Source organism: Pseudorca crassidens, chromosome 1 (assembly GCF_039906515.1).
Source record: "Pseudorca crassidens isolate mPseCra1 chromosome 1, mPseCra1.hap1, whole genome shotgun sequence".
In the NCBI taxonomy this organism is placed as follows: Eukaryota; Metazoa; Chordata; class Mammalia; order Artiodactyla; family Delphinidae; genus Pseudorca; species Pseudorca crassidens.
The window spans coordinates 196,708,523-196,735,499 of NC_090296.1; the positions used below are offsets into that span (position 1 = coordinate 196,708,523).

The window sequence follows — 26,977 nt, forward strand, 5'->3', positions numbered from 1 at the left end:
TTACATTTATTCCAGAGAAGAATTCTTGCATCCAATGAAGCCAATGTCACATCAGAAACGCCAAAAACCCTGGCAGAAGCCAACCTGCCAGAACCATGCCATCAGATTATGGAGCAGCTCAGTGGAAAAAGCCAGAGCGAGTGGGAAGGGAAAAGTGCGCTCGAAATTAGGGCGGCGTGTCTTTGTTTCTCTAGTATCTGCTAAAGGGGGAAGACATCCCTTGGAAGAATTAGAGGAAAAAGCAAAGAGCTGTCACGCCTCCGTTTGCCTAGCCTGCCACTCCTGCATCCTCATTTCATGTGAACACGCACTTCCCAGAGCTGTCATTTGTTCTGAATCTTCTCCACTGAGATGACAATTGGAGTTAGCCTGATGCTTCCTGGGGCAAATGTGTTTTCACTTCGAATTTAGCAATATGGTTCACGCAGGCACTTTTGGAGCATTTGGTAGCCACCCAGAAATCTGACAGAGTGATTTCTTTCTAGAGTTCGCACGCCTGTGTTTGCATTTTATCAGAATAGCTACACTGCCCAGGCGGTCCTTGATGGCAGAAACCACAGCTGGGGCTGAGTTTCAAAGTCAGGTCCTCCAAGACTGGGGAGCTCACTCTGCCAGACAGAGAAGCAGGGCTGCCTGTTTCGGCAAGGGACAGCATCCCAGCACTGCCCGGTCATCCCTTCTCTAATTATGCAGTGGGACTGTGAAGGGCCATGTCTGGGGGGTTAAGACAACAGAAGACACACGTGTAACCCTGGGGAGCGTGGCCTTGCTAATCATTAGTCTAAATTGAACTCGGGTGTGATGGGACCGACAGGCGCCTTCCAGCCTCAACTTCCCAGGAATCAAAGTTAGCCTGAGAGCAAAGCCATCATGCTTGTCGAGGATGGAAGGAAACAAAAGATGCACTATAAGCTGGCGAGACCAGCTGCGAAGGCTGAATTGCTCGGGCCCATGTTTTATTCATTTGAGAAGGGTTTCTCGGGGAGAGAAGAAGGGACATTCCCCAGCAGAATTCACTTGCCCAGAATGGCAGGCAGAAAAATGGACATGTATGTGATTGAATTGGGGAAAATGGAGGAAGACATTTGGAATTGCAGAATATTAACCACGCGGCTGCAAGGCACCTGGACTGGTCCGGTGCCACCTGCCTTCAGAGAGCTCCCGGTGGTTCTCTGCGGCGAGGTGACACACAGGTGTGGGCAGAAGGCGGTACCTGGAACTGAGGTGTCTACACCCTTGGCAAGGAATTGAACAAAGAAATGTACTTTTCCATACTTTTTTTTTTTTTTTTTTTTACCATTTTTAAGTATACAATTCAGTGACACTAAGTATCAATACATTCACCATCTTGTACAACCACCACTATCCATTTCCAGAACTTTTTCATCAAGGCTAATAGAAATTCTACCTGTTAAACAGTAAGTCCCCGTTCCTCCTCCCTTCAGCCCCTGGTAACCTCTCTTCTATTTTCTGTCTATAAATTTCCCTATTCTACGTACCTCACAGAAGTGGAATCATATACTATTTCTCATTTTGTGTCTGACTTATTTCACTTAGCGTGACGTCCTCAAGGTTCATCCACGTTGCGGCATGAGTCAGAATGTCCTTCCTTTCTGTGGCTGGATAATATTCCATTGTATGTATATATCACATCTTGTTTCTCCATTTGTCTGTTGTTCCATGGATGGTCGTGTTGTTTCCCCCTTTGGGCAATCGTGAATAATGCTGCTGTGAACATTGGTGAAGGAATATCTGTTTGAGACCCTGCTTTCAATTCTTTTGAGTATGTACCTAGCAGTGGAGTTAAAGATCATGCAGTAGCTCTATGTTTAACTTTTCGAGGAGCTGCCAAACTATTTTTACGCTAGCTGCGCCATTGTACATCCCAGCAGCAATAGATGAGGGTTCCAACTTCTACACGTCCTTGCAAACACTTGTTATTTTTTTTTATGATTGGTCTTTTTCTTAACTAAATTTTATTTATTTATTTTCGGCTGTGTTGGGTCTTCGTTGCTGCGCGCGGGCTTTCTTTAGTTGAGGCAAGCGGGGACTGCTCATGGTTGTGGTGCGCGGGCTTCTCATTGCCACGGCCTCTCTTGTTGCAGAGCACGGGCTCTAGGTGTGCAGGCTTCAGTAGTTGTGGCACACAGCCTCAGTAGTTGTGGCTCGTGGGCTCTAGAGTGCAAGCTCAGTGGCTGTGGTGCACAGGCTTAGTTGCTCTGCGGCATGTGGGTTTTTCCCGGACCAGGGCTCGAACCCGTGTCCCCTGCATTGGCAGGCGGATTCTTGACCGCTGTGCCACCAGGGAAGCCCATGTAATTTTCTATTTTCTTTTTTAAAAATAACCATCCTAATGGGGGTGTGATGTGGTATCTCATTGTAGTTTTGATTTGCATTCCATGTTCTTAATAATTTAGTCACTAAGGACAGGTATGGCTTATCCTTTGAAATTCTAGCAGCTCACCCTGGTCAGCCAAACAGGGTGTGTATGAAGCCTATTTCCTGACAAGTCTCAGAGCTGCCCTGGAGGGGTTTCACCTTGTAACCCTCACAACCGCAGAGCACACTGAGACTGATGGCAATTGTAGGAAGGCAGACTGGATCAGGAAAGGCACTCTGTGCTCCTGGGCCAGATGGCGGGCTTTCTCTTTCTTTCTTTTTCTTTCTTCCTTTTTCTTTCTTCCTTCCTTCTTTTCTTTCTTTCTTTTCCTTTCTTTCTTTCTTTCTTTCTTTCTTTCTTTCTTTCTTTCTTTCTTTCTTTCTTTCTTTCTTTCTTTCTTTTTCTTTCTTTCTTTCTTTTCCTTCTTTCTTTCTTTTTTTTCTTTCTTTCTTTCTCTTTCTTTCTTTTCCTTTCTTTCTTTCTTTCTTTTTTTTCTTTCTTACTTTCTTGCTTTCTTCTTTCTCTCTCCCTCTTTCTTCCTTCCTTCCGCCCTCCCTCCCTCCCTCCCTCCCTCCCTTCCTTCCTTCCTTCCTTCCTTCCCCCCCCTCCTTCCCTCCCTCCCTCCCTTCCTTCCTTCCTCCCTCCCTCCCTCCCTCCCTCCCTTCCTTCCTTCCTTCCTTCCTTCCCCTCCCTCCCTCCCTCCCTCCCTCCCTTCCTTCCTTCCTCCCTCCCTCCCTCCCTTCCTCCCTCCCTTTTCCCTTTAATGCAGCAGCGTCAGAGATCTGCCATTCAGTGCAAACCAGACACTTCACCCATCACGCCTGTGAAGATGGTTGAAACAGCTGCTCTAATGCCTGACAGGCTAGACAATGGTGAGCGGTGCAAGGCTTGCTCTTTTGGAGGGAAGAGCCGATTACTCTAAAGCAACAGCAAGATCCATAAATTATCCTGTGGTGATCGGAAAGAGCTGGATCTGGAAGAATCAATCAGAGAAATCTCTTCTCTAGTGATCGGCTGATGGCAGCAGGCCCTTTTATACTACTTGGAAAGTCCACAGGACAATAATGCATTGCTCTTCAGAATTAGAGGTATCGGAGCTGCCCCAGGCACTTCTCCTTGATGACACTTAGGAGGATGGTGCCGCTGGAGTAGGGATGTTGGCAGCATTCAGGAGGGAAGGGGTGCAGACAGTATTCTTAAACAACCCTTGGTAATGGATGGTCAGAGGTCATAGTCATCCTCTTCTGTGTGCACTAGAAGCAGGAAAGTTTATCTGATGCTGTGGGGATGGCAGGAAGGGCTCTACAAATCTGGTTCTGGGCTCCAGTTGTCAGACACTGGTGAGGCTATTCCAGTCAACGCCAATGAAACTCACCTCCACTACTGTTGCTGTTCCAGGGATGTGACTGTGTTTGTTTGTAGGCCAAGGAGAGTAGTGATTATAGGAGCTTCTGGCCTGTGGCGGCAGAGTGCAGAAAGGTGCAATTGAACTTCTCAGTGATGGAGATATTACTACTCTAGATGGGCTTTTTGAGTTTCTAAGGAGCAAAATTTCCAAGAGGCAGAAATTGATTAGTGTGTTTAATCACCATTATCTCTAAGCAAAGCTTTTTTTTTTTTTTTTTTTTTCCCCACAAAACCTCTGCTGGGATTTCTGGCCATGGATTGGCTGACCTTGTGTCAGTTTCTTGACCAGGCTCCAGTCAGCTGTGTCTGGGGGCCTGGATCACCTGACACACCACATGGCTGCTCCCATGCAGATACTGAAGGGCAGTGGGCAAGAGGGTTTCAGGAGTTGGGGACCTTGAATTGCATCCATGGTTGGTGGGTCTAACACATTCACACCTAAGTCTGCACTTACAGAAACCAGACACTAGGTTTTCACAGTTCTCTCCCCTGCTTAGAACAGTTTCTGCAGATTATGAGAATAAATTATAAAAAATATATAGCTCAAGTCTTACTTACACAATTATTCTTATCATTATTCATCACTTATTTAGTTTTCCAAACAACCCCTCCCTCCCAAAGAGAGAACAGGAATAAAAATGAATATTCATATAAACCTCTTGGCAGAAAAACAAATCTGTAAGAGGGTTTCCTTAATGAGTTGTCTGAGTTGAGTAGTTTAGATGTTTCCCAGAGTAAATCCAGATGGAATTAATTCTCCTACTGTCCAGTAGTTTGATTTGACAGTGATTGAGTGAAAGAAACAGTTCTCCTCTCCTTTTGGGAGTCTCATCTTAGAAGAACCACCAGGTTTTGAAGTCTCACTTGCATCTTCCTTCTTCAGGATTCAGTTGTTCCTCCTTTGCCCCTCTTCTCTCCTCCCCACCTTCAAATAGCTACATTAATAGCACCTTCCCCTTGGTCCCCGGGACTCACAGCTTTGAGTCAGCTTAGCCCTTCCCTTCTCTCCTCTCTTTCCCCAACAGAAGTCATCGGTGAGTCCTGTCTTCATATCCTTCAACCTATCCCTCCCAATATATTCCTGCAAATTTGGCACGTGTCCCATCTGGGGCTCTGCCTTTGGCCTTCCTCTACTCCCTCAGCCTTCCTACACAAAGCTTAAATCTCACTTGAATCAGCCCGCTCCCCTCTTTGCAAACCTATGGTACAGCCTCTGTCAAATTCAAAAGCTACTTTGCACACTTTCTACATTAAAGTTCCTAATCACGGGCTTCATGGACTGTCAACCTGTTACCGACCAGAGTTCTTGGCCTCCTTAATCAACAGAAATGGATCAGAGGCCAGACAAGAAATTCAGGCAAGGCTTTTTTGGGGCCCCTGCTGCAGCTGAGGGGTGCAAGATCAAGTAAGAGGTTCCCTTGCTCGCTCACTCCCCGGGTGGGGCAAGCTGCTTCCTTATATGGGGTAAGGGTAGGGGTGGGTCCAGGGGTCGGGCCGAAGGGGTGACGTAGGTGGTTTGCCCACCCCTTTGGTGGTGTTGTGTGCAGGGGGCGTGCACAGTACCCTGCTTTTGCTTCTGACACCCTGCTTCTGCTCCCGGCTCTTCAGAAATGGCAGTTGGTCTTTTTGGTCTTTTTGTGTCTTCTTGTCCATAATTTGCCCCAACTGTGCATGCATGCACTTATTTTTAGTCCCTTATAGTTCCTTTGTATTTGTTGCTCAAGGAGATGTTTGTCCAGATGCCAGCTTTACAGCAAAGGGTCCCAGGTCCCAGACTATCTCAACTCCACCCCCATTCTGTAGGAGGGCCCCACCTCTGACCCCTCCCCTTCTCATCCTTTCTACAGGCCATCGCCTCTCTGGAACGCTCCCCCGCGTCATCACCCCCAGGGCCCCGTGCAATCCCAAGTCCAACAGCAAGCCCCCAGCTTGTACCACAGACCCGATACACCATGCCTTCATTTAACTGTCCTCCTTACAGCTCAATCTGCGTCTTCTTGTCCATGATGCCTGCTGTCCTGTTGGTTCCGTTAAGCTCCTCTCCCACGTGGGAGTCTACCAGGACTTGCTCTTGGCCTCCAGAAAGAGGAAGGCCGATTCTCTTTTCACCAGGGCAGCTCTATTGTAGAGTTATACCAGGTGATGTTTGTATTCTAAACTCACTGAAGAACGGGACACGTCCTTACTCTGGCCCAAATCTCCTTACTGCTGACCATCTGTCACGTCCCAGATGAAGGCAAATTCCCCCAGAGGTCAAGTTTAAGAGGCATCTATGTTACCTGGGAGGGATAAGATATTATTGGCACGTAGTGAACTCATACCACGGACTAGTTAACCAGATTAGCTAGAGAATAAGGAATAAAAGACTAGAACAAAGGGCCACTAGAGTTTGATATTTGATATATCAGTCAGGATTTTCTTTTTTTCTTGGTGTTTTTTTTAGTCGGGGGTGGTGTAAAATGACAAAAACCCAGTTAGAACTAGCTTGGTCACACAGGGAGTTTTAATTGGATCACGGAATTGAAGAAAGGGTTGAACAAACAAATTGGGTAAGTAAAGGCGTGAGTTGAATCAGAACCTGGAATTCAAATGGCAGTAGGTAGAACCATGGTCCTAGCAGGGCTCTGACGGGAAGAGAAATCAGTGTCACTGAGACACACCCATGAGGACAGCACACAGCTGCTGCAGAGCAGCTCCTGGAATTAGGAGACACCCATTTAGAATTTGCATGTAGTACTATTACCTCCAGCACTGACTGCAATTCTGGTGCAAAAAGATGTTCCTTTAGTTTTTAGTGATATCAATCAAATGTGTACATAACTAGAAGGTCTACGGGTATATCAAATTTCTTTATTTGCTGCAATTTAAACAGCTGCATTTGTATAAATGTTATATCTTTGAAGCCTAAGTGTAATTGTTTTTTACCTTTTTCTTAGAAATGAATAATTATGAATATATATTTTACATCTCACACATAATGGTGATGATGAAAACCTTTAAAAGTGCCTTGGAACAGATGGTAGTTTTAGAACAAAACAGACCAATTAGCTGTCAAATCCAGTTACCCGTAGGATGAAAAACAGAGTCAGTTCTCAGGTAGTGCTAAGAAAAACTCCCACTTATTCTAATACCTTAAGATATGAATTCTTTTGTAAAAATTTTGCCATGGGAAGAACTATGACAGCTCACTGTTATTGAAGGTCACAAACTGGAAGAAAAAAAAAAAGACTTCCCTTATCAAATGATATAAAACCTAATTCAAACTGATGTCACTGATTCCAGACCAAATGGTGCAAATTTCTAAGGTTTTCCAAATATGCCTTATTTTCCTGTCCCCATTTGCAGAAACGTTTAATCTCTTTATCTTCTTGTTAACCATAAGAAGGAGGAAGAGCTAATCTCCTATTTTACAAAAGTAGAGTTTTCTTCACAGATACAGAGAACAAACTAGTGGTTACCAGTGGAGACAGGGAAGGGGATTAAGAGGTACAAACTATTAGGTATAAAATAAGCTACAAGGATATATTGTACAACACACGAATATAGCCAATATTTTTACAATAACTATAAATGGAGTATAATCTTTAAAAATTGCAAATCACTGTATTGTACACTTGTAACTTATATAATATTGTGCATCAACTATACTTCAATTAAAAAAAGAAAAGAAAAATACCAGTAAAAAATAGCAGAGTTTTCTAGAACTGAAAAACCTTAGAAGTCATTACAGATGAAGAAAATGACTTGTCTGAGGTCAGACAGCAGTTCAGAGTCAGAGCAGGCACCAGAAAACAAGCTCCCTCTCCAGCATCTTTCCACTACCTCCCTTCACTGCTAAGAAGTTACTTCCTAAAGGACTGTTTCTATAAATAGTCACTCATATCAGATTTTCTTATATGTATATTCATGTGGATCTACTAAATGCTTCAATAAAAGATTTTTAGAGAACATTTTACATGACCACAAACAGTTTTCAAGATAAATATATTTATGGGTGTCCTGCTGTACTCGATAGATATAGCAGGGTTCTTTGTACAGCCCAGAATATGGGGTCTACAGATAACTGGAAGAAGTTTAATTTAATAGCTAAAGCTTAAATGCCTATTTACTAAGCCATCAAATCTGTGTTTAAATAACCGAATCCATGATTTTACATGAGGATGAATTGAACTGTCTGTCTATTAGCCCTAATACAGGTCAGTCAAGAATCAGAACAGAAATACAGGCATCGAAATCATAAGAAAAAGAAAACATGTGAACGAGCAAAGCAGATTTAAAGAATCTGAAAACGTCTATTATTCATGAGGTGGGAGAGTAAGTTAAATTAATTTAATAATTTAATAATAGTAATTTAATTTAATTATTTTTATAATTATAAATATATATATTTATATATAAATATATATAAATATAATTTTATAAATATTTTAATAATATTTAATTATTAATAATTTAATAATAATTTATAAATTTATAAATAAATAATAATTTAAAGCAATTATTTGCACCCTGGAAATCATCACAGTTACCCAATCCATGTTTGTTCTGTTCTCTACTTTTATACAGTTTTCAGATTAGTTTGTCCTCATATCCTTCCCACAAAATAAAGTAACAATCCTGATGTTAGACCTAGCGGAATACTAGAATCCTGATTCTAAAATACTGGTGGGTATTCTGCCATCACTGGTGTCTTTTCTTCCGTTACATAATTTTTTCTTTTTAATCTTCTGGTTTCTTTATGAACTCAAGTTCAGTTTTTACGTGTTTACTCTTTCAGAGGAGTAATGTCTTTCTGGTATGGCTTACATACTTGGTGTTAAAGAGGGAGTCCCTCACATTGTAAAATTGAGGAGAAAAGCGAGGCTGAACTGAAATGATCCACCATGAGCACATTTTGAGGCCCTGTTCTGTGCGAACCATCTGCTTTATTTGCAACTCATTTTAAAGAAAATTTATAATATTGTGTTTAATTTCTGCTGAACAGCAAAGTTATATTCTTTTTCATATTCCTTTCCATTATGGTTTATCACAGGATATTGAATATAGTTCCCTGTGCTATACAGTAGGACCTTATTGTTTATCCATCCTATATATGATAGTTTGCATCTGCTAATCCCAAACTCCCAGTCCATCCCTACCCCACCCCCTATGCTTGGCAACCACAAGTCTGTTCTCTATGTCTGTAAGTCTAATTTTGTTTCATAGATACATTCATCTGTGTATATTAGATTCCACATATAAGTGATACCATATGGTATTTGTCTTTCTCTTTCTGACTTAACTTTGCTTAGTATGATAATCTCTGGGTCCATCCATCTTGCTGCAAATGGCATTATTTCTTTCTTTTAAATGGCTGAGTAATAGTCCATTGTACATAGATACCACATCTTCTTTATCCATTCATCTGTTGATGGACATTTAGGTTGTTTCCACATCTTGGCTATTGTAAATTGTGCTTATTTGCCACTCTTTTTATGTGACCTTGTATTGGTCTTTTTTATTTAAATTTTTATTGGAGTATAGTTGATTTACAATGTTGTGTTAGTTTCAGGTGTACAGCAAAGTGAATCAGTTATACATGTATCCACTCTTTTTTTTAAGATTCTCTTCCCATTCAGGCCATTACAGAGTATTGAGTAGAGTTCCCTGTGCTATACAGTAGATTTTTATGAGTTATCTATTTTATATATAGTAGTGTGCACATGGCAATCCCAATCTCCCAATTTGTCCCTCCCCCCTTATCCCCGGGTAACCATCAGTTTGTTTTCTCATTTGCAACTCTACTTCTGTTTCGTAAATAAGTTCATTTGTACCCTATTTTTTTTTAGATTCCACATATATTTGTCTTTCTGTGTCTGACTTACTTCACTCAGTATGACAATCTGTAGGTCCATCCATGTTGCTGCAAATGGCATTATTTTGTTCTTTTTTTATGGCTGAGGAATATTCCATTGTATATATGTACCACATCTTCATTATCCATTCCTCTGTTGATGGACATTTAGGTTGTTTCTATGTCTTGGCTATTGTAAATAGTGCTTGTTTGCCATTCTTTTTATGCGACCTCGTATTGGTCTTTACATTTCAATAGTATCTCAACATTTGTCCTTTAGTCTTTACCGTAAGATTCCCTCCAGCTCAAGATTTCTTTAATAAATCACAGTCATAGTTCTTGCTTTCAATAAATTTACTGTCAAGTTAGAGCAAAGATGTGCTGGACTGCAATATAGGACACAGGTTTTGCAAAAATCTGAGAAAACAGAGGCCAGTCAGAGATGTGCAATCGCAAAAGGATACTTGAAGGGGATGAGATGCCCTTACAGGATGGGAAGAAGGAAGGGCTTCCAAGTAATGGACAATACGAGTTACAAGCCAAAGTTGTGAGAACTAGTTTCAAGAACTAAAGATGTGTGTTGGAAAGCGTGTGTGTGAGTGAGGAACGATGCGCTGACCCTGAAGATGCTCTTCGGTCACTTTGCAGCTAGGCCAAGAGCCTTAATCTTCAGCGTCACCTGTGACTCGGTTTACCTGTTCTATCTAAGAGCGCCCATGGACTTAAGGTGATATCCAGTCTATGAGATTCTAACTTCTCATGGGCACAGCGAGAATCTATGGCATCAAATAGAATTTTGTTTAGTCAAATTCTAACACCAATCCAGTGCTCCCTCTGGAAAGTCTAGTCATTTAAATGAACTCATTTAAAACGTTCAAAATTGAAATTCCGTGACAAATCGGATGGGATTTTATAAACAAAATTTGCAAAACTCTGTATCTCTACTAACTCTTCTGAAAGTGGGCAATTTAGAATTTTTTAAGCATTAAACTGTCACCAAAATTAAAACTGTACATTGAATTTTATAAAAAGGGATTTTTCTCAAGGAAAAATGAACAGGTACAAAGCGCACTAAAGATGAACTGCCCAGAAAAACAATTCGAAGCAAAGATTACTTATTGTCTGCCTCTTCTTGGATATTGAAATTCTCTCCACAAAGAACTGGTTTGTCCCTTTGGCAGACAAGTCAGTTGTGCGTTTTACTGACAGGACAGAAAATAGAGTCTACCACCGAATTTGAAATGAGCCGCATTCTACAACCCAATGGAGAGCTCACTTCTTTTTGTTTGCCTGCAGATGGTGTCAGGGGGCCTAAGGTAGGACGTTCTGTCTGTGTTTGGACCTCAGCAGTTGCCTTAGCTTTGGACTTTCAACAGTGAATTCTGCGTGCTGAGGGCCATGTCACAAATCCAGATCATTCATTACTACCTAGGTTGGGTGGAAATGCGATCCCACTATTAGAAAAACAAAAGTCATTCAGTGCTTTGTTCCAACTGACACAAGGCATCCTCACTTTTGTCACCCTGGTCTTTCCCACAGATCAAGAGATGGGGAGATGTCCACCTAGCTTTTTCCAACCAGTAGATCTGAACTCTTTGCAACCTGAGGCATATGATTTGAAAATGTTCACCTACTTCTTATAAACAAAGAAGCTAGATCTTCCTGATAGTCAGAAATAGTTTTCTAAAAGGCATACTGATAGATTTCTCTCTGTTTTAAAGTATGGAATACATTTCTTAGTTTTGGTAGATTTTTATTTCTTGCTAAAGAACTCCTGCTGTTACCTGTCAGATCAGCAGGATAGGTATGGGGGGATGAACTCCAGACTTGGGGGCTGGAGCCTTGGGTGGGAATCCTGGCTCTTCTGAGTTAGGGGCACCTGCATGATGGAGACGGTGCTGTTACCCACCGGTGATGTAGCCACAACCTGCCTCTCCACTCCTGCATACTCTCTACCCCAGGTGGGAGGCCAAGTAGTATCCGATTGTCAAGTTAGGGAGGAGCATTCTCCAACATCATTTTATCAGTAATACAACTGCCGGACTTAACTGGTTCCCAGTGTGGGATGGGAAAAAGGGGAGGAGGTTATTTCTCTATCCTTATTCAAAAAGACCTAGCATGGTCCCTGGAACCTCACTGGACTTTAGTCAATTTTTGCTTAAAAGTAATGAAAGTAGAGAGAGTGGCTCTAGTAGAGAAAAGCCAAGTAGGTTGAGTGTGAAGATTATAAATAGGTGCTGGAGGCAGATGACGTGGCTTCCAGTGGCTTCCAACTCCCCAAGATCGATCATTAACATTCGGATAGAAAACAGCAGTCTCTCTCCCTGTGGGAAGTTCAGGAGAGAAGGTTCATCCTTAGGAGTTCCAGAACACACCACTGGCCTGAGTCTGTGGGTCTCAGCCAATGCTGGAGGAATCCTCAAAGCAGCCTCCGCCCCTACCCCCATCCCCGGTGCATTTGTTGACTTAGAACAAAAGGAGGGGTCTGCCAGCTCAGTGTTCAGGTTTTAAATCAAAGAGTTTGGGAGATAGCAAGATAAAGGGCCTGATTCCATTTCAGTTTCTTTCTCTTTTAAAAATAATAAGGTTCAGAAACACAGTGACCCCAAAGCAGGGGCTGGATGAAGTCCATCTGGTTTCCAGGCCTTCATGTGGGAAGAAAAGACACGGTACAGACCATTAATCTCTATCTCGAGAAGGAAGGCGATGTACAAAAAATACGGCTCATTAACCAAAATGGAGACTTTCATTTTTGCTCTTTGGGGAAAATTTTGAGAAGCCGTTGATGGTAAGAGTGGACCTCTACCTGGCCGTGGAACCAAACTGCGGAGGTGTTGGTCAGAGCATGGCTACCTGAGAGAGAGAGGGGCTCAGAGACGACGAGCATCTGTCTCCTAGAACCTTGAATGGTAGGCACCTCTCTGCTCCCGCCTCATCTGGCTGGGGAACCTTTGTGGAACATCAGGGATGAGGGCTGTGAAATGAGGATGCTCCTTCCATATTAGTTTAGTTGCTGCTAGTCGCTGTCCAGGGACAGAAATGTTGGGGCATCTTTTTGGCGATCCCTTCAGAAATACATAAAACTATCCAGTGTTCACTGGACGGTTGTGTCCTAGGATACGGAATGGCCACCGCCATTTTTGTAGCCAGTGATGCCGTTTGGTTTATCCAAGGGGGTGAAGAGCCTCCGTAGGTGAGTTCATCACTCGGAAGAGAACAGCAGGTGGCAGCTGTCTAGCGAACAACAAGGCTCTTCTGTATTTTGAGGTTAAAGTACACACACACTCACACACATCTCATCAACTCTGCTGTGTAAAAGCTACTCGCGATTCATAAAAATGTGATTGTGTCAGAATAAATTCAGAATGCGTTTTGTTCCCAATTATGTTTATGAAAATGGTCCAAAGAATGTCTGTGTCCCACTAGCGAACATCAATGCTCTATAACCTTCTCAACCTAACGGGTGCTTACCTAACTAAGTGTTTATCATCCTTCGTTGAGGGGGTATCACCCAAACAGCTGGAGAGCCCAGCCACGGGATAAAGGTGTTCTGTATGTCCCTTTGTGTGCCAATAATTTAACTAAAAATACTCTGAGTACTTCAAGGCCCCAAGCTCATCGTGGACCCCACCTACTTCCTTGCTGATTGCTTGAGTCACTTTTAGGACAAATATTTGCCCAGGTGACAGGCAGCCACGGGAGGTGGGGGGTGGGGCGTGGATAAAAGAGGTGGTTAAGAGAAGAAAGATGTGAACCATCTAGATTTTTCCCTTACCCACTCCTAAACCCCTTTCCATACTCAGCCAAAGGTCCCATCAAACCACGAGCAGCAGGAAGCCAGAAACTGAAAGTCAAGGTCGAGGCGTTGCAGGGAAGGTGTTGCATCCGGGCCTCCAGGCAGGGCGGTCCTCCCAGGGCGGAGGATGGTCTGCTCTAATTCTCATGCTATTGGTTTATCGAGGTCGAGGGAGGGAACGGGAGACAAGCTCACGGCAAGATTAGAGACGGCCTGATGCAGACCCAGCCTCCGAAAAGCTGAGCACTGGCCTCACAGCCAGGCCGGGGCCCCGCTCACTAATCCCCTTCCGGGTCTGACTTCCCTGGACCACAGGGGCAGAGGCATCTCTCCATCCTCACGGCTAAACAAACCCCTTAAAGCCCTGGAGGATGAACAGTAGGGTGACTTAAAGGCAACTGACTGGTCCATTTGTGAGAAGCTCTGTCTGCAATGTGATTTCCGACAGTTGTTTGGCATAATTAAAGGATCACTAAACAAAGCTAAGAAAAAAGTCTCAAAAATAGGTGTGATTCTGGATGAGATTCTAATGGCATAATGGGCTTTCCGTTTAAGTTTACCTTTAAAGGGAGCTCCTGTCAGAGCAGGGCTTCGAGGATGGTTAAAGCTGGCAGCAGGCACACGTGGTGACTGACGTCAGAACTTCTGGGAGGGGCGTAGGATTTAGGGAGGGGAAAGACGCGAAAAGACGACTTCAGCAGCTATTGGATTTCCTCGGGGTGGCCGTTACTATATTTTAAACTCTCTTCAAGTTCTTTAAGGTCGGTCTACTTGAGGGCTAAACCCTGTTTTCTCCGACACATAGGGATGGCCTAGAAAAAGAGAGTGGAGCATGGGAATGGGGGGTGGTGAGGGGAAGAGGTGTGCCCTGGGTTGCTGTCTGTGGGGATCCAAGTAGGCCCGGGGCAGTGGGGGGGGCGAGCATTTACGTGGCAGGGCCCAGCTGCAGCTCCTAGCACACAGCGGCAGGCCAAGCAGGGCGCTGGGGCCTTCCATAGCTGTCAAAGGCATCGCAGCCGCCGGACCCTCCCCCATCCATCCAAACAAGAGGCGGCAGGCCGAAAGGTCCCAGCTTACCACGCCTGGGGCAAGAAGCCCCCGAGAGCTCACAGGGTTGACTGCGCTCATGGACAACATCCCAGGCAGAAGCCGCCCCTCGAGCACGTGGCTCAGCGCTGTATGCCACGCGGTCCCCGAAGCGGCTTAGAAGCTTCGAGAAAGAAGAATTTCCCTTCCTTGGGCAGCATTAATAGCAGCACCTGAGCCAGGATGTTGGCTGCCAGGCATTCGCTTCTTGAACCTTCCTGGTTTGACTACTTGTGAACAACCCCCAAAGCCTGAGACACGTGGTCACTCGTTCTCCCGCTAAGGCGCAGAGTGGAATTAGCCTGAGAGCCGGGTTTGGGGCGAGGGTGAGCCACGTGGCTGGTGCAATGCGCTCAGCTTACGGCTTAGCGTCTGCATCTCAGTGCGGGGTTTGCCGTTTCTCTGCTCAGCACCTCTGTGAGTTGCTAGAAACAGAAAATGTTCTGTTGTGGGAAAGTGTTCATAAAGAGAGAGAACTACATATGTGGATTTTGAAAGAGAAAAGGATGCGAAATGCTCCAAATAAGCCACGGGTTTTAGCCAGAAAATAGAAATTTTGGACAAATTAGAAAATAGAGGAAAGGCTACACTATAGATGGAATTCAAAATCCACAGACGGGCCAGGGTCACGGATGTTCAGTCCACTGTCATTTCCGATATCGAGATGTGAAGGAGCTGTGCTCTCCGTGTAGATCCTGAGACCAAGCAATGAAAGGAATCTACCTTCAGCCAAAACTAAGTATCACTCAAGCTGGGCGCGGTTTACATGTTGATGAAACCCTGTCCTCTAGTTCTCCCACGTGGATCCCGATGGCGTGCTCTTTCTGTGACGCGTTCCTGGTGTCCACGTACTAAGAGTCGTTTACAAGCTCATCGTTTCCCACGTCTGGGCATGCACGTCGGTTTGGACGATTTGGGACTGGCATGTCCGTGCAATCGGTGGTGTATTCAAGCTGCCTTGGAGGGGTGGGCGAGGCAGAGGCCCCAAGCTGGCCCCCGTGAGGACAGCGGAACAAACAGAGAGAGACTGAGGGTCTTCTGAGCCAACCATGAGCACCTGCTTATAGGACGGCTTGGTGCTTGTGTCCCTGAGCCGCTGCAAATGTGTCCTGAACTCCAGACCCTTGTATTATCAGGACAGCGCCCTAACTCTAGTTGGCAGCACCCAAGTCGAGGGAAGCCCAGGGACAGAGTGAGGCTTAGAGATTCAGCAGGTTTCTGGAGGTCAAGATTCATTAGCAGGCATCCCCAAACTAAACTCTAAACTCTTTGGTTTTGTAGGATATTGGTTTATTTGATATCGCTTGCAGTAATGAAGCCCTCACCTGAGAGCTTGGGCATCTTGTTAGAAAGAGCTGGGAACTCCGTTGGGTTCTGTCTCTCTTGCCCAGCACTTTGCTAGGCCCCTGAGGACTTGCTGAGTGTGTGATATTTCTTTCGGGAATGCTCTAGGAAGTCATAGGGAACTCGCCTCCCTGCTTTGTCATTTCTTGTCCTGAAGTCAAGATGAAGTTTCAGGAACTGTGTCCTGGGGACTACTGAGAAATACGGCCGTGGGGTCACTGTCACTGTGTGAGGGGCCATGTAGAAGGGTCAGCTTCGCATCGAAGGCAGAGGACCTTTACCACTGCCTGCGCTCCCCTGTGTAGCCCTCGGGGAGGTGGATGGTGTTCTAATGGAAAGAAATCTCTTCTCCTACCACTCAGAATTAACAAGCACCGTACCTGCCTTTGTAAAGGGCGACCGCCCGCTCCCACCGGTTTTCTTCTTGCCCACGCGCCTCACAGACTCAGCCCGCCGGTTCTCCATCATCCTGATCACCCCGCCTCCCGCCTGGCTTTCTCTCCCCCCCCATCTCCCTGAGGTGTGGCCTGATTTCCCATCTTTTCCTCCTCCCACACTCTCTCTGCAACAAGCATACTGAGTACCTTCGTTCCGGAGAGCAAAAAAGAACATCCTGTTCTCACCAGAAATTAGTTACATTCAAATGGTCTGAGTAGGATGTTTGACCCAGGGTTGCAGATCTCAGTCTGGGTTGGGTTCAGGCTGGTCTGGCTGAGTCCTTTTCATCCCTGTATCCTTTTCCCTAGTATGGCCTGTGGCCCAGAGCCAAACTTTATGTCCATCCTCCGTGCCCTGGAACTCTGGCTCTTGCCGTGGTACACACTCCCGTTTTTTCTCTCCTGCCTTGAACTTGCAGTTCCCAATTTTGCCCCTGAGGGATAGTCCCTGGCTCTCATCTCTTGAAGTTAGTTTCTGATGCCTGACTAATTTCTCTACTTCTAGTATTGCTGATAGATACTTACTAGTCAATGATTAAACCTGATCCTATTCCTGGGTGAATCATGACTACTGCTCCAAATCAAGTCCTGGGCCAGCCTTACCAGTGGCCCCGTGCCCTCAGTAATGGATGCCAGTGTCTGGGGTGCCTCGTCTGCCTTGCCTCACCTCTAAGCAGAGCCGAGAGCCTGCCCCCGCCATTCTACCCCGTTTCTGAGCTTACGTCCTCGTCTCACCCACCATAACTTAGAATCTTTGCTGGGAAGTGTGCATTTAGTTCTCCACCCATTTACACGTCACCTGTCCTGGTTTCATAGCATTTATCCTGCTGTGTTTTAAGTACAGGCAGACCTCAGAGATATTGTGGGTTCGGTTCCAGACCACCACAATAAAGTGAATATCATACTAAAGCAAGTCACATGAAAATTTTGGTTTCCCAGTGCATATAAAAGTTATGTTTACACTACACTGCAGTCTATTAAGTGTGCAATAGCATTATGTCTTTAAAAAAGCAACGTACCTACTTAATTTAAAAATATTGCTAAAAAATGCTAACCATCCTCTGAGCCTTCAGCGACTTGGCATCTTTTTGTTGGTGGAGGGTTTGAAATACCGTGACGATTATCAAAATGTGACACAGAGACACGAAGTCAGCAAATGCTGTTAGAAAAATGGCGCCGACAGACTTGCTCAACGCAGGGTTGCCACAAACCTTCCATTTGTAAAACATGCAATATCTGTGAAGCACAACACAACAAAGTGTGCCTGTATTTGCTTACCCGTCGGTCTCCTAGGCCAGACTACAAGCTCCTCTTGGGCAAGAACTTCATCTCACTCATCTTCGGATGACAAGACAGGTGCTCAGAAAATACTTACAAACCGTTGGGGTTAGCAGCTGAGGTTCTTAAGGGGAGAGATCTTACAGAATCCTCCAACCTCAGCCTTGCTACAGACAGCGCTTTATCCTGGAAGCAGTGGTAAGAAAAAATGACCGATAACAAATGCTGGAGAGGGTGTGGAGAAAAGGGGACCCTCCTACACTGTGGGTGGGAATGTAAATTGGTGCAGCCACTATGGAGAACAGTATGGAGGTTCCTCAAAAACTAAAAGTAGAGTTGCCTTATGATTCAGCAATCCCACACCTGGGCATGTATCTGGACAGAAATCTAATTCAAAAAGATACACGTGACCCCTATATTCACAGCAGCACTATTCACAAGAGCCAAGACATGGAAACAACCTAAATGTCCATTGACTGATAAAGAAGATGTCATGTATATATACAATGGAATATTACTCAGCCATAAAAAGAAGGAAATAATGCCATTTGCTGCAATATGGATGGACCTAGAGATTATCATACTAAGTGAAATAAGTCAGAAAGAGAAAGACAAATACCATATAATATCACTTATACGTGGAATCTAATATACACAGATGAATGTATCTATGAAACAAAAACAGAGTTACAGACATAGAGAACAGACTTGTGGTGGCCAAGGGAGAGGAGGGTTGGTGCAGGGATGGATTGGAGTTTGGGATTAGCAGATGCAAAGTATTATATATAGGATGGATAAACAACAAAGTCCTACTGTGTAGCACAGGGAACTCTATTCAATATCCTATGATAAACCATAATGGAAAAGAATTTTTAAAAAGAACAAATGACTGAATTAGCAAGAGACAGGCTGTTCCCATTCACCCCAGAGACTTTCTGCAGTTCCGTTTGTCTGTTTCTATTTGCTTATTTGTTCCTTTTTAAACAGAGTGGATTCTCTCTGAAACTCAGGTCATGTTGAGTCAGCTGACCACAACAGTCAGAAGAAAATTTGCTGCGTTCCACTTTTTTTTTCATTGTCAGTAAAAGCCAAGGTTCAAAGCACACAAATCATACCATCACCAGAAGAATGAGAGGGCACAGAAGCTTCCAGAAAGACGCAATCAGCTTGGACCGTTAGAGCCTCCTCTCCCCATCACTCTGCTTTGCTGTCTTCCTGACCCATCTCCCCAGGATTCCTCACCTCCAGAAGTGCCAGGAGACAGAGGTCTGTGCATCTGAGAGCAGAGGGCTGGGGCCGGCCCAGGGGGATGCCACGTCACAGGACATAGAGCTGTAGTCCTGCTGCGCCCCCCCACCTGAGCCTCAGTTTCTTCATCTGTAAGATGTGGGAGATGCCACCCACCTTACAGAGTCGTTACAAGGATGAGTGATGTCTAAGTGCTATTATTATTGTGACGATTATGGAAACCTCTAGGCTCAGACGACGTTCTCAAGCGGGCGCATCATGGAAATCAGGGAACCGCTCATGCATCATTCATCACACCTTGACATGATTTTCATATAACGTTCAGCCGGAATAGCTTCGATCTGTTTCTTGTTTCATTTGTGGTTCTGAGCCCAGAACACAGGATAACTAGCTCACCAGTCCAATAAGCTGATTTATTTTCCTCAGAAAATGAACATCTGTTTGTGCCAAGGTCTCAGGTTCCTGAAATATCTGGTTTTCTGAGGTTGAGGTACGGACTGAGGAAGGCTCAGGTGGTGTCGCGGAATTTCTCAACTAGATCATTAAGGCTGCAGGACACGTATGCGACAGGTATCTATTTGGAGTCACCGTGGGAAGGTGAACCAAGCTCAGATTTTCCAGGAAGCAACTGTCGAATTTTAATTAGCTTTGAGTCCATTTCTCTGCCGGAAATAGCAGATCCCTGAGTACTTTTTCAATAGCCTTCCGGTAATTATAACAACTCCGAAAGGAATAATTTACACAACGTATTTTTGTACGCTTAGAGGAACGAGAAAGGCTGCTACATGCCTGGAGTTACTGTCAGAGAGACGTTTAAAAAATATGAATGACAATAGTGTACACCATCTGGCTCGTGGTCTCCACCAGCATCTGGGACGGTGCTGCGCAATTGAACTTCCTGGGATAATACCAGCGTTCAGATCTGTGCTGCCTCATATAGTGGCCACTGGGCACACGCGGCCATCAGGCCCTTGAAATGGGGCCAGTGTGACTAAGGCCTGATTTTTTAACTTTATTTCATGTAAACGAATTGAGATTTAAACAGCACTCGTGACCAGTGGCCACCATATTGGACAGTGCAGCTCAAAGGCACCAGGTGGAGCTCCCGGTAGCCGCCCTGCCATTTGGAGCACCACTGGGGCAGAGGAGGAAACCCAGAGGGCACCCGCGGAGCCACAAAGCCCATGAACTTCAGCTCAGCTGAAGCCTCTCGATTGGCTTCTCTGGTTTCTTACCCTGCAACAGATTGGAAGCATCCAATGAGAGAGAGAGGCAGACGTGATGGAAAGGAAAAGTTGAAATCCTTTTCAAAAGAGAAAAGAGAAAATAGTCTAAGATGACTGAACATAGGACAAGCAGGCTTTATACCTCAAGAGGGTGGTATTTGGTGCCTTGGACCGTCGAGGAAATGTTAAGAGTTCAGGAACTTAAGAAAGGACAAGAGAGAGTAAGAGCAACCCTCATCCAGACCTTTGTCCCTCGAAGGTGGTGAACATATAGACGGTTTGGGCACATGAGTTGGTGAGCACAGTACTGGGTATCTGGAGAGCCCAGCTCTTGTTCACATCCCGTCCCTCCTACAAGCAAGAGATGTCCTGTGATGTCCTACTGCTCTTGGGCTGAAACCAAGTAACTACCATGACCCTCTGGCCTGCCTGATGGAGAATTTGTCCCCCACCCCTGCCTCAGTTGACCCCATTTCTCCTGACTCTCTGCTCTCCAGCGATGCTGATCTTCCTTCTGTTTCTAGAAGGTGCCATGATCCTTCCTCCAGAGGACTTTGTGTGCTCTGTCCCCTCTCTTTAGAAGGATCCTTCCACCCAGCCTCACCCCTCTCCCGCTTCGGATCCCAGTTCAAATGCCCCTGCGTGGAAAGCCTGCTTACACGGCCACTCCTTCCCACCCCATCTGGACCTGGTTCCTTTGTTATTCACTCTTCCACATGAACTCCTTGGGCCCACACCTGCTTGAATACACACACATATATATATTCCTCAGTGAGGTTACCTGCTTTATTCATTTGTAAACTCCAAGAAAGCAGGGCTTGTGTCTGGCCTGATTCTTTCGCCTTTGTGTCTTCAGTGTCTGCTTCATATTCGAGAAATGCTAAGTGAGAGAATGAATGAGTTCTGGTGTGTTTCTAAGACAATTTTCAGGACGCCAAGTGTCCTCCAATTCCTAACACGTTCACATCTTTTTATAAAGTCTCTTAGTCTCTGGGATGACTCATCTCCTCTGTAAGAGCCATTTCTAAGTTCTTACCATCCCATAACTTTTTGTCATGAAATCCTCAGCCTTAAAATTCCACCCACTTCACCCTTATTTGCTCCACTGACTACAGTCACCCCCAAACTTCCTGTTTCCTTTAAACCATTCATCCTCCTTTGGCAAGCTGGACGGTTCTTGCCATCTGTGGCTCTTTCCTCAGCAATGCAATTTTCTTGATCTTTTTTTCCCCACTGTTTCTTTCACTTGATTTCCCTGATGGCCTTTGAACTCCTAGCTTACCTTCTCTCCGGCAGGATAGCTGCATTGTCCTTTGAGATTTTTAATTTATGTTCCATGAAATCTTTTTCTATCATCTCTTCCATGGACTTCCTCTAAATTTGCAATCTTTCTATTCCTTATGCTTTCCCTTTTGAAGAAAATATTCAAAAGTGGGGGAAATGAAACCTACACTAATTCCCAACTCTTCTTACCTCTGAAACAGAAAACATTACGAAGTTTCTAAACTCTTTAGAGGTTCCCACCTTCTCATTTTCTGTCTGATTCCATTTTTTTCTAAACAAATCCGGAGTAAAAAACTCCCATTAACCCTATGCCCCCCTCCCTAAACCTCAGTCATGCCTCAGGCCTCATTCTCTTTTGTAGAATACGCTCTTCTTTGTTTAAATGATTTTCCCTTTCTAGTAGACCATATTTAGTGCTATAAATACTTGATATAAATTCGATATAAATTTCAATTCAATTTATATCAATTCAATTCAATTTATATCAATTTCTTGATATAAATTTCAATTCTCTTTAGCAAGTATTTTGATCCACTATTATGTACCAGGCACTGTACTAAGGAAACAGTAATGAATATATGATGAAAGAAGAATCCTCATCCTTGTGGAGGTTACATTTTATGGGGAGAGATGTAATAAGCATAATGACATATGTAATCTTAGGTAGTGGTGAACTCTACAAATAATGCTATACAATAAATGCTATCTATAACAAAAGGATCTGAATTTATAACCCCTAGCCTACAAGACTGTCGTGAGCTAATCACATGTGAGCTAATGTATACATGATGTATAGAGGAAGGTTCATTAGTCTTTTTTTTTTTCAAAGAAGAAAGGATTTGTCACGTGCAGCAAGTAAGGAGTGGCTTCATTATTCTTGATGGAAGTCGTGACTGTTTTTTAAGCACAGAGTCCTGCCATAAATGTATTAAAAATCTTGTCATTATTACTTTTTTTAATGAAAGGGAAGATTATTCACCTATTCGCTCAAGAGGCTTTTACGGGGTGTCTTCTGTGGCTGAGGTACTAACGTACATGCCAAGTGTTGCCACGAAGAAGAGAAAATCTGCGACATTCTGCCTTTGAAAGCAGCACTGAAATAACAAGCAGACTCACGGTGGCCTTTGCCCGAGGAAGGCCACTGGGGGCAGAGGGTGAGCTGACGCGTTACCCTCAGACTGCTCTGGGAGACTCACCTCCCACCCAGCCCACTTCCCATGGCTCGAGGTGGCAGAGCCCTGGCTGTTCTTTTGCTATAGTGTTTAAAGGTGCTTTATAAGGATAGCAAAGCCAATAACTCAGATTGACGGGATTAGAGTTGGAAGGAACTTCGTGTGCCATTTGTCTATTTGTGTTCGACTGACCAATGATTGATTGACTATTGATTGATTGTTTTGGCTCTATCATCAAATAGGAGTGGAATTTTCTTCAAACTAAAACCTTAAAGGAAACAATGACCTCTGGGAGGAGGGGCAACAGAGAGAGAGAGAGAAAGAGAGAAACAGAGAGAGGTGGAGGGAGGGAGGGTAGAGAGAAAGAGAGAGAGAGATGGAGAATTGGCAGATAAACACCTGGTCCTGCCAAGGGGAGCTATATTGAAAGACTTCATAGGCACGAATGTTTGCAAAAATAAAACAAGTTGTGCAAAGAAAGATCTGGAAGGGTGGTGGTAAGTTTTGCCCAAAACTGGCTTCTGCACATAAATTCATCTTGTCTCCAGACACTGTAGTTATCGGTGTTCAAATAAATTGTTAACGTGTTTTACAAAGAGATGGAAGGCAAATCTTTAATGTCCTATCACCAGAGAAAGGTATAAATTAGAAAATATGAAAACATGAGATAGTAGGTTAACATTTCACAACAATTTAGAAATAGGATATAGATGGATGGAGAGATAGATAAATAGATAGAAAGATAGATAGATCATAGATAGATAGATAGATCATAGATAGACACATAGATAGATATTCAGTAGGTCGATGGATGTAATTGTACCCACCTGCTTGAGGAGGAAGCAGTTAGGGAAAGAGAACCGGTTCAGTTTCATTTGATAAGAAGAGAAGATGTCAAGAGAGGGCTTGCCCCCGTGCCTGTGTGAGCTGGTCACATGACCAAGCAGCTGCACCAGAGGACGAATAAGACCAACGGACCCTTGTTTCCCACCTTTCTGACCCGCACGCACCCAAAGGCACTGGGTGGCTGCACTGAGGCACAAGTATTCCTCAAACCTCCAGCCCTTCTGCACAGAGAGAATCGCCCCTGCAATTTTCTCTCCGTAAGATCCTTGTTTCCCCACCTTATCCTCTTTGAGAGAAAGACACAAGCCCTGTGCAACAGTCAAAAGCTAGGAAGCAGCTGGCTTCTCCCAGCGCCCACTGGCACAGTTTTCCCAATCATCTTTTCAGTAAATCAATGACAAAGGAAAGAAAATATTTACCTGAGGTTCCCGCTTTCCTCGTGAAAGTCTAAAATGGAATAATTACAAAGCAGCCTGATGCCTCTTCCCAGAGTGGTTTAAATCCCAAATCTGCCTCTGAGAGCAGCTCTGAGTTTGAGCTCTGAATAGAGGCTGTGTGTTATTTTAACCACAAGGTTTCTAGTTGGGAGGAGGAGAGATGGAAATGAGCTTGGCAAAAGCAGAGGCACGGCCACCTCAAATGAAACGAGCTCGCAGAGCTGATGGAAGAGCTCGGGGACGGTCGAAGAACCCTCAAACCAATGTTTCCTAAACGAGAGGTGAAGTAACTGTGGAACATTCCAGAGGAGTAAGATAAGACACTTACGGTCTTTTCTAAAAACAGACACATTGGTCCGCCCTGTCTGATACCGTGTGCAGGGAAGCCCCGCTCAGAGCTGGCTCGGGGAGCCCTGGGCCCGCACAGGAGCAAAGTCACACCTGCAGACAGCCGCGCTCTACGCAGCAGGGAGCCTCCTGGGGGCTAAAGGACAGAGGGACCGGGGAGCGGGACCAAGTGCGACCTTCCGTGTAGAAGCATCCTGAGAACCCGTAGGAGATTATAGCGTAAGGGAGGAGCGCTTGTGGATTATGTTATTAGGGAAGATGGATGTGTGAGTGTGTGTGTGTGTCCCTCACTTCCCAAACAACTTAGAAAGCAAAGATCCCACCTCAGCTTGGGCCTCGGTTAGAGACCCCCCTCGTCCTCAGCATTTTGGCAAAAGGCAAACGCCACCTTCGCACTTGGAGGAGGATTTATCGCATCACAGAATCAACAGCTAAAACCAGGGCCCCTGAAATGGCCAACGGTCCTTTACTGCCAGCCCTTCGCAGAGGCCAGAGGGGGTTAACTCCGCTTTTGGAGAAACTCAGCAGTGCTTCCCTTCAGCAGGGTCGTAACTCACTTTTATATAGAGTCTTTCATCTCAAAGGAGCTTGAGGTGCGTTTACACCAAAATATAAATTATCCTGTGCACAGTCATCTCGGGGACAAAAAAAATGGCCCAGAAGCCGCGGGCCAGGACATGGCCAGTCAGTTTGGAGCCGCAGGTGGACAGCAGGATGGGGCCAGGAGGGCCTGTAAGAAAGAACAAGAGGGACCTGTGATGCTAATGTTGCCCTTTCCTCCCTGGAGCTAGAAGGAGCCCCTCCCATGTGCACGTTCCTTCTTGACTCCCCCTGTGTCTCTTCCCTTCCTACCTCTACACACACAACCTCCTAAGGGACCTCGAAATCATAAACTAGGAGGAAAACAGTGACTGCGTCTTCCAACTGGATCTTGTAGACCAGGGGTTGGCAAACCCAGGCCGCTGCCTGTTGTCTTTAATTAAGTTGTATTGGTCATAGCTACGCTCGTGCATGCAGGGGCTGCCTTTTGTTCCGCGAAGGAGGGGTGGCATGAAGGTGGCAGAGACTGTATGTCGACTATTGTTTCGTTTTGCATTGTTTAATTTTTTGAAAGTAGAAGAAAGGAACAAGAAGGCTCTCGCAGTTATCTCTCAGGCTCTCCAGCAGAAGAAACACTGACTCATATCCCTCACCCTATATTAGGGTCCTGAGCCTCCAGTCTTAGTAACCCTTCATCAGAGAAACTCTTCACCCGTGTCCCCTCCCAGCCTGCTCAGCCCCACGCCCCAGCTCACCAGCTTCATCCCCAAGAAATGACGGTGGCTGCATCCCGTCACTGTCTCAAATAGAAGCTCTGGGCAGGTCCTCAGGGGCCCTCACGTCCTTGTCTTTGCGACCCTTTCTGGTGGCTCCCTCCTCCAGGCTCTCATCATAGTTTGTTCATTCTTCTCTCTGGTAGTTCTTGTCATTATATCCCAATGATCCCTTTCTGAACTCAATAAAAACTATAAATGACTGTCACATGCTCATTCGTACTCAATGGCTCTGGATGACCTACAGAATAAAGACTAATACTCTTCATACGGCATTATATATACATGTATATTTAATGATCTCCGGACTACGGGTTTCCCGAGAGCAAGAGAAATATCTTATTCAGCGTTTTATCCCCAGAATCCAACACAATAAGAAACACACAAGGGAACACCCTAGTCATAGGGGTTCTTATTACAGAAAGGGCTCAATCTGTCTTACCACTCCGGAGCAGAACCTTAAAGGGTGTCTGATACTCTCCGAGGACTAGGCTTTCTTAACATAGTCTTCCTCGGGGATGACCTTGGCCTCACCCTTCTAACCCTGGCGCCTCCGTGGGGCTGACTTTCACACATTCTTTGTTAGTAGACCATCTCATTTTGAATCTGTGCGGGAAGATCTGCATTGCAGGAATAGATACCAACAGCAGCTAGAAAAAGACGGCCTTTGTGACAGCTAGGGCTGTCAGAAGGATTGGTAGGGTCCAGCACAGGGTGGGAAGTGTCCCTCTTCACGCTAAGGTGATAGCTCACCTTCTGTGGAGTGGCCTCATCTGTCACGTGACCAAGGGATGCAGACATGCCCCGTCAGGTCTGGAGCTCATGGAAACCAGCCCTCTCACGTGACAAGCGGCACTGGCGCTGTACCAGTGGTGCAAGCAGGGTCACCACTGTCCTCATGTGTATCCGTTTTAATGGTCACAAGTGTGGCAAGACCTGGTAACGTTTTGTGGTGAACAAAAGGTGGTAACCTGGGTGTACAGGACGTTTATTAAATGCATGGCCACCCCACGTCTTGTGAACAGAACTCCCGTGATCAGCATGGACTCCACGTTGAGCTCTTTTCTCAGCGCTCGGGCTGCGCGACAGAACACCACAGACTGGGGGGCTCAAGCAACAGAAGTGTATTTTCTCACGGTTCTGGAGGCCACAAGTCTGAGACCAGGGTGCCAGTGTGGCCAGGCGCTGGTGAGAGGGCTCTTCCTGGCTTGTAGGCTGCCCGGTCACCTCTTGCTTTGTCCTCGCCTGCCCTTTCCTTGCTGCTTGTGTGAGGACAGATCGCTCTCTCTCTTCCTCCCCTACAAGGGCACCGATCCTATCAGATTCAGATCCCACCCTTATGACCTCACTCAACCGTAATTACCCCCTAAACGCCCTTGTTCAAATACAGTCATATCGGGCCTTAGGGCTTCAACATATGAATTTAGTGGGGGGAACACAACTCAGTTTGTAGCAGTTGCTCTTCTCCAAAGTGGAAGCCTAACTCTCTCCTCCAGCCTTCTCTGCAGCTGGGGTGCAGGCATATATCACAGGCTGGGCAGT

General features: G+C 45.1%; 1 protein-coding gene across 1 annotated transcript in view; it reads right to left on the minus strand.

Moving 5' to 3' along the window:
• JCAD (junctional cadherin 5 associated) overlaps positions 1 to 23,871 on the minus strand; it is a 74,819-nt gene extending 50,948 nt beyond the window's left edge. The window contains exon 1 of the mRNA XM_067705436.1: positions 23,757 to 23,871. The gene's annotated coding sequence lies outside the window, so the exon portion shown is untranslated. The remainder of the gene's footprint in view (positions 1 to 23,756) is intronic.
• Between the last annotated feature and the right edge of the window lie 3,106 nt (positions 23,872 to 26,977).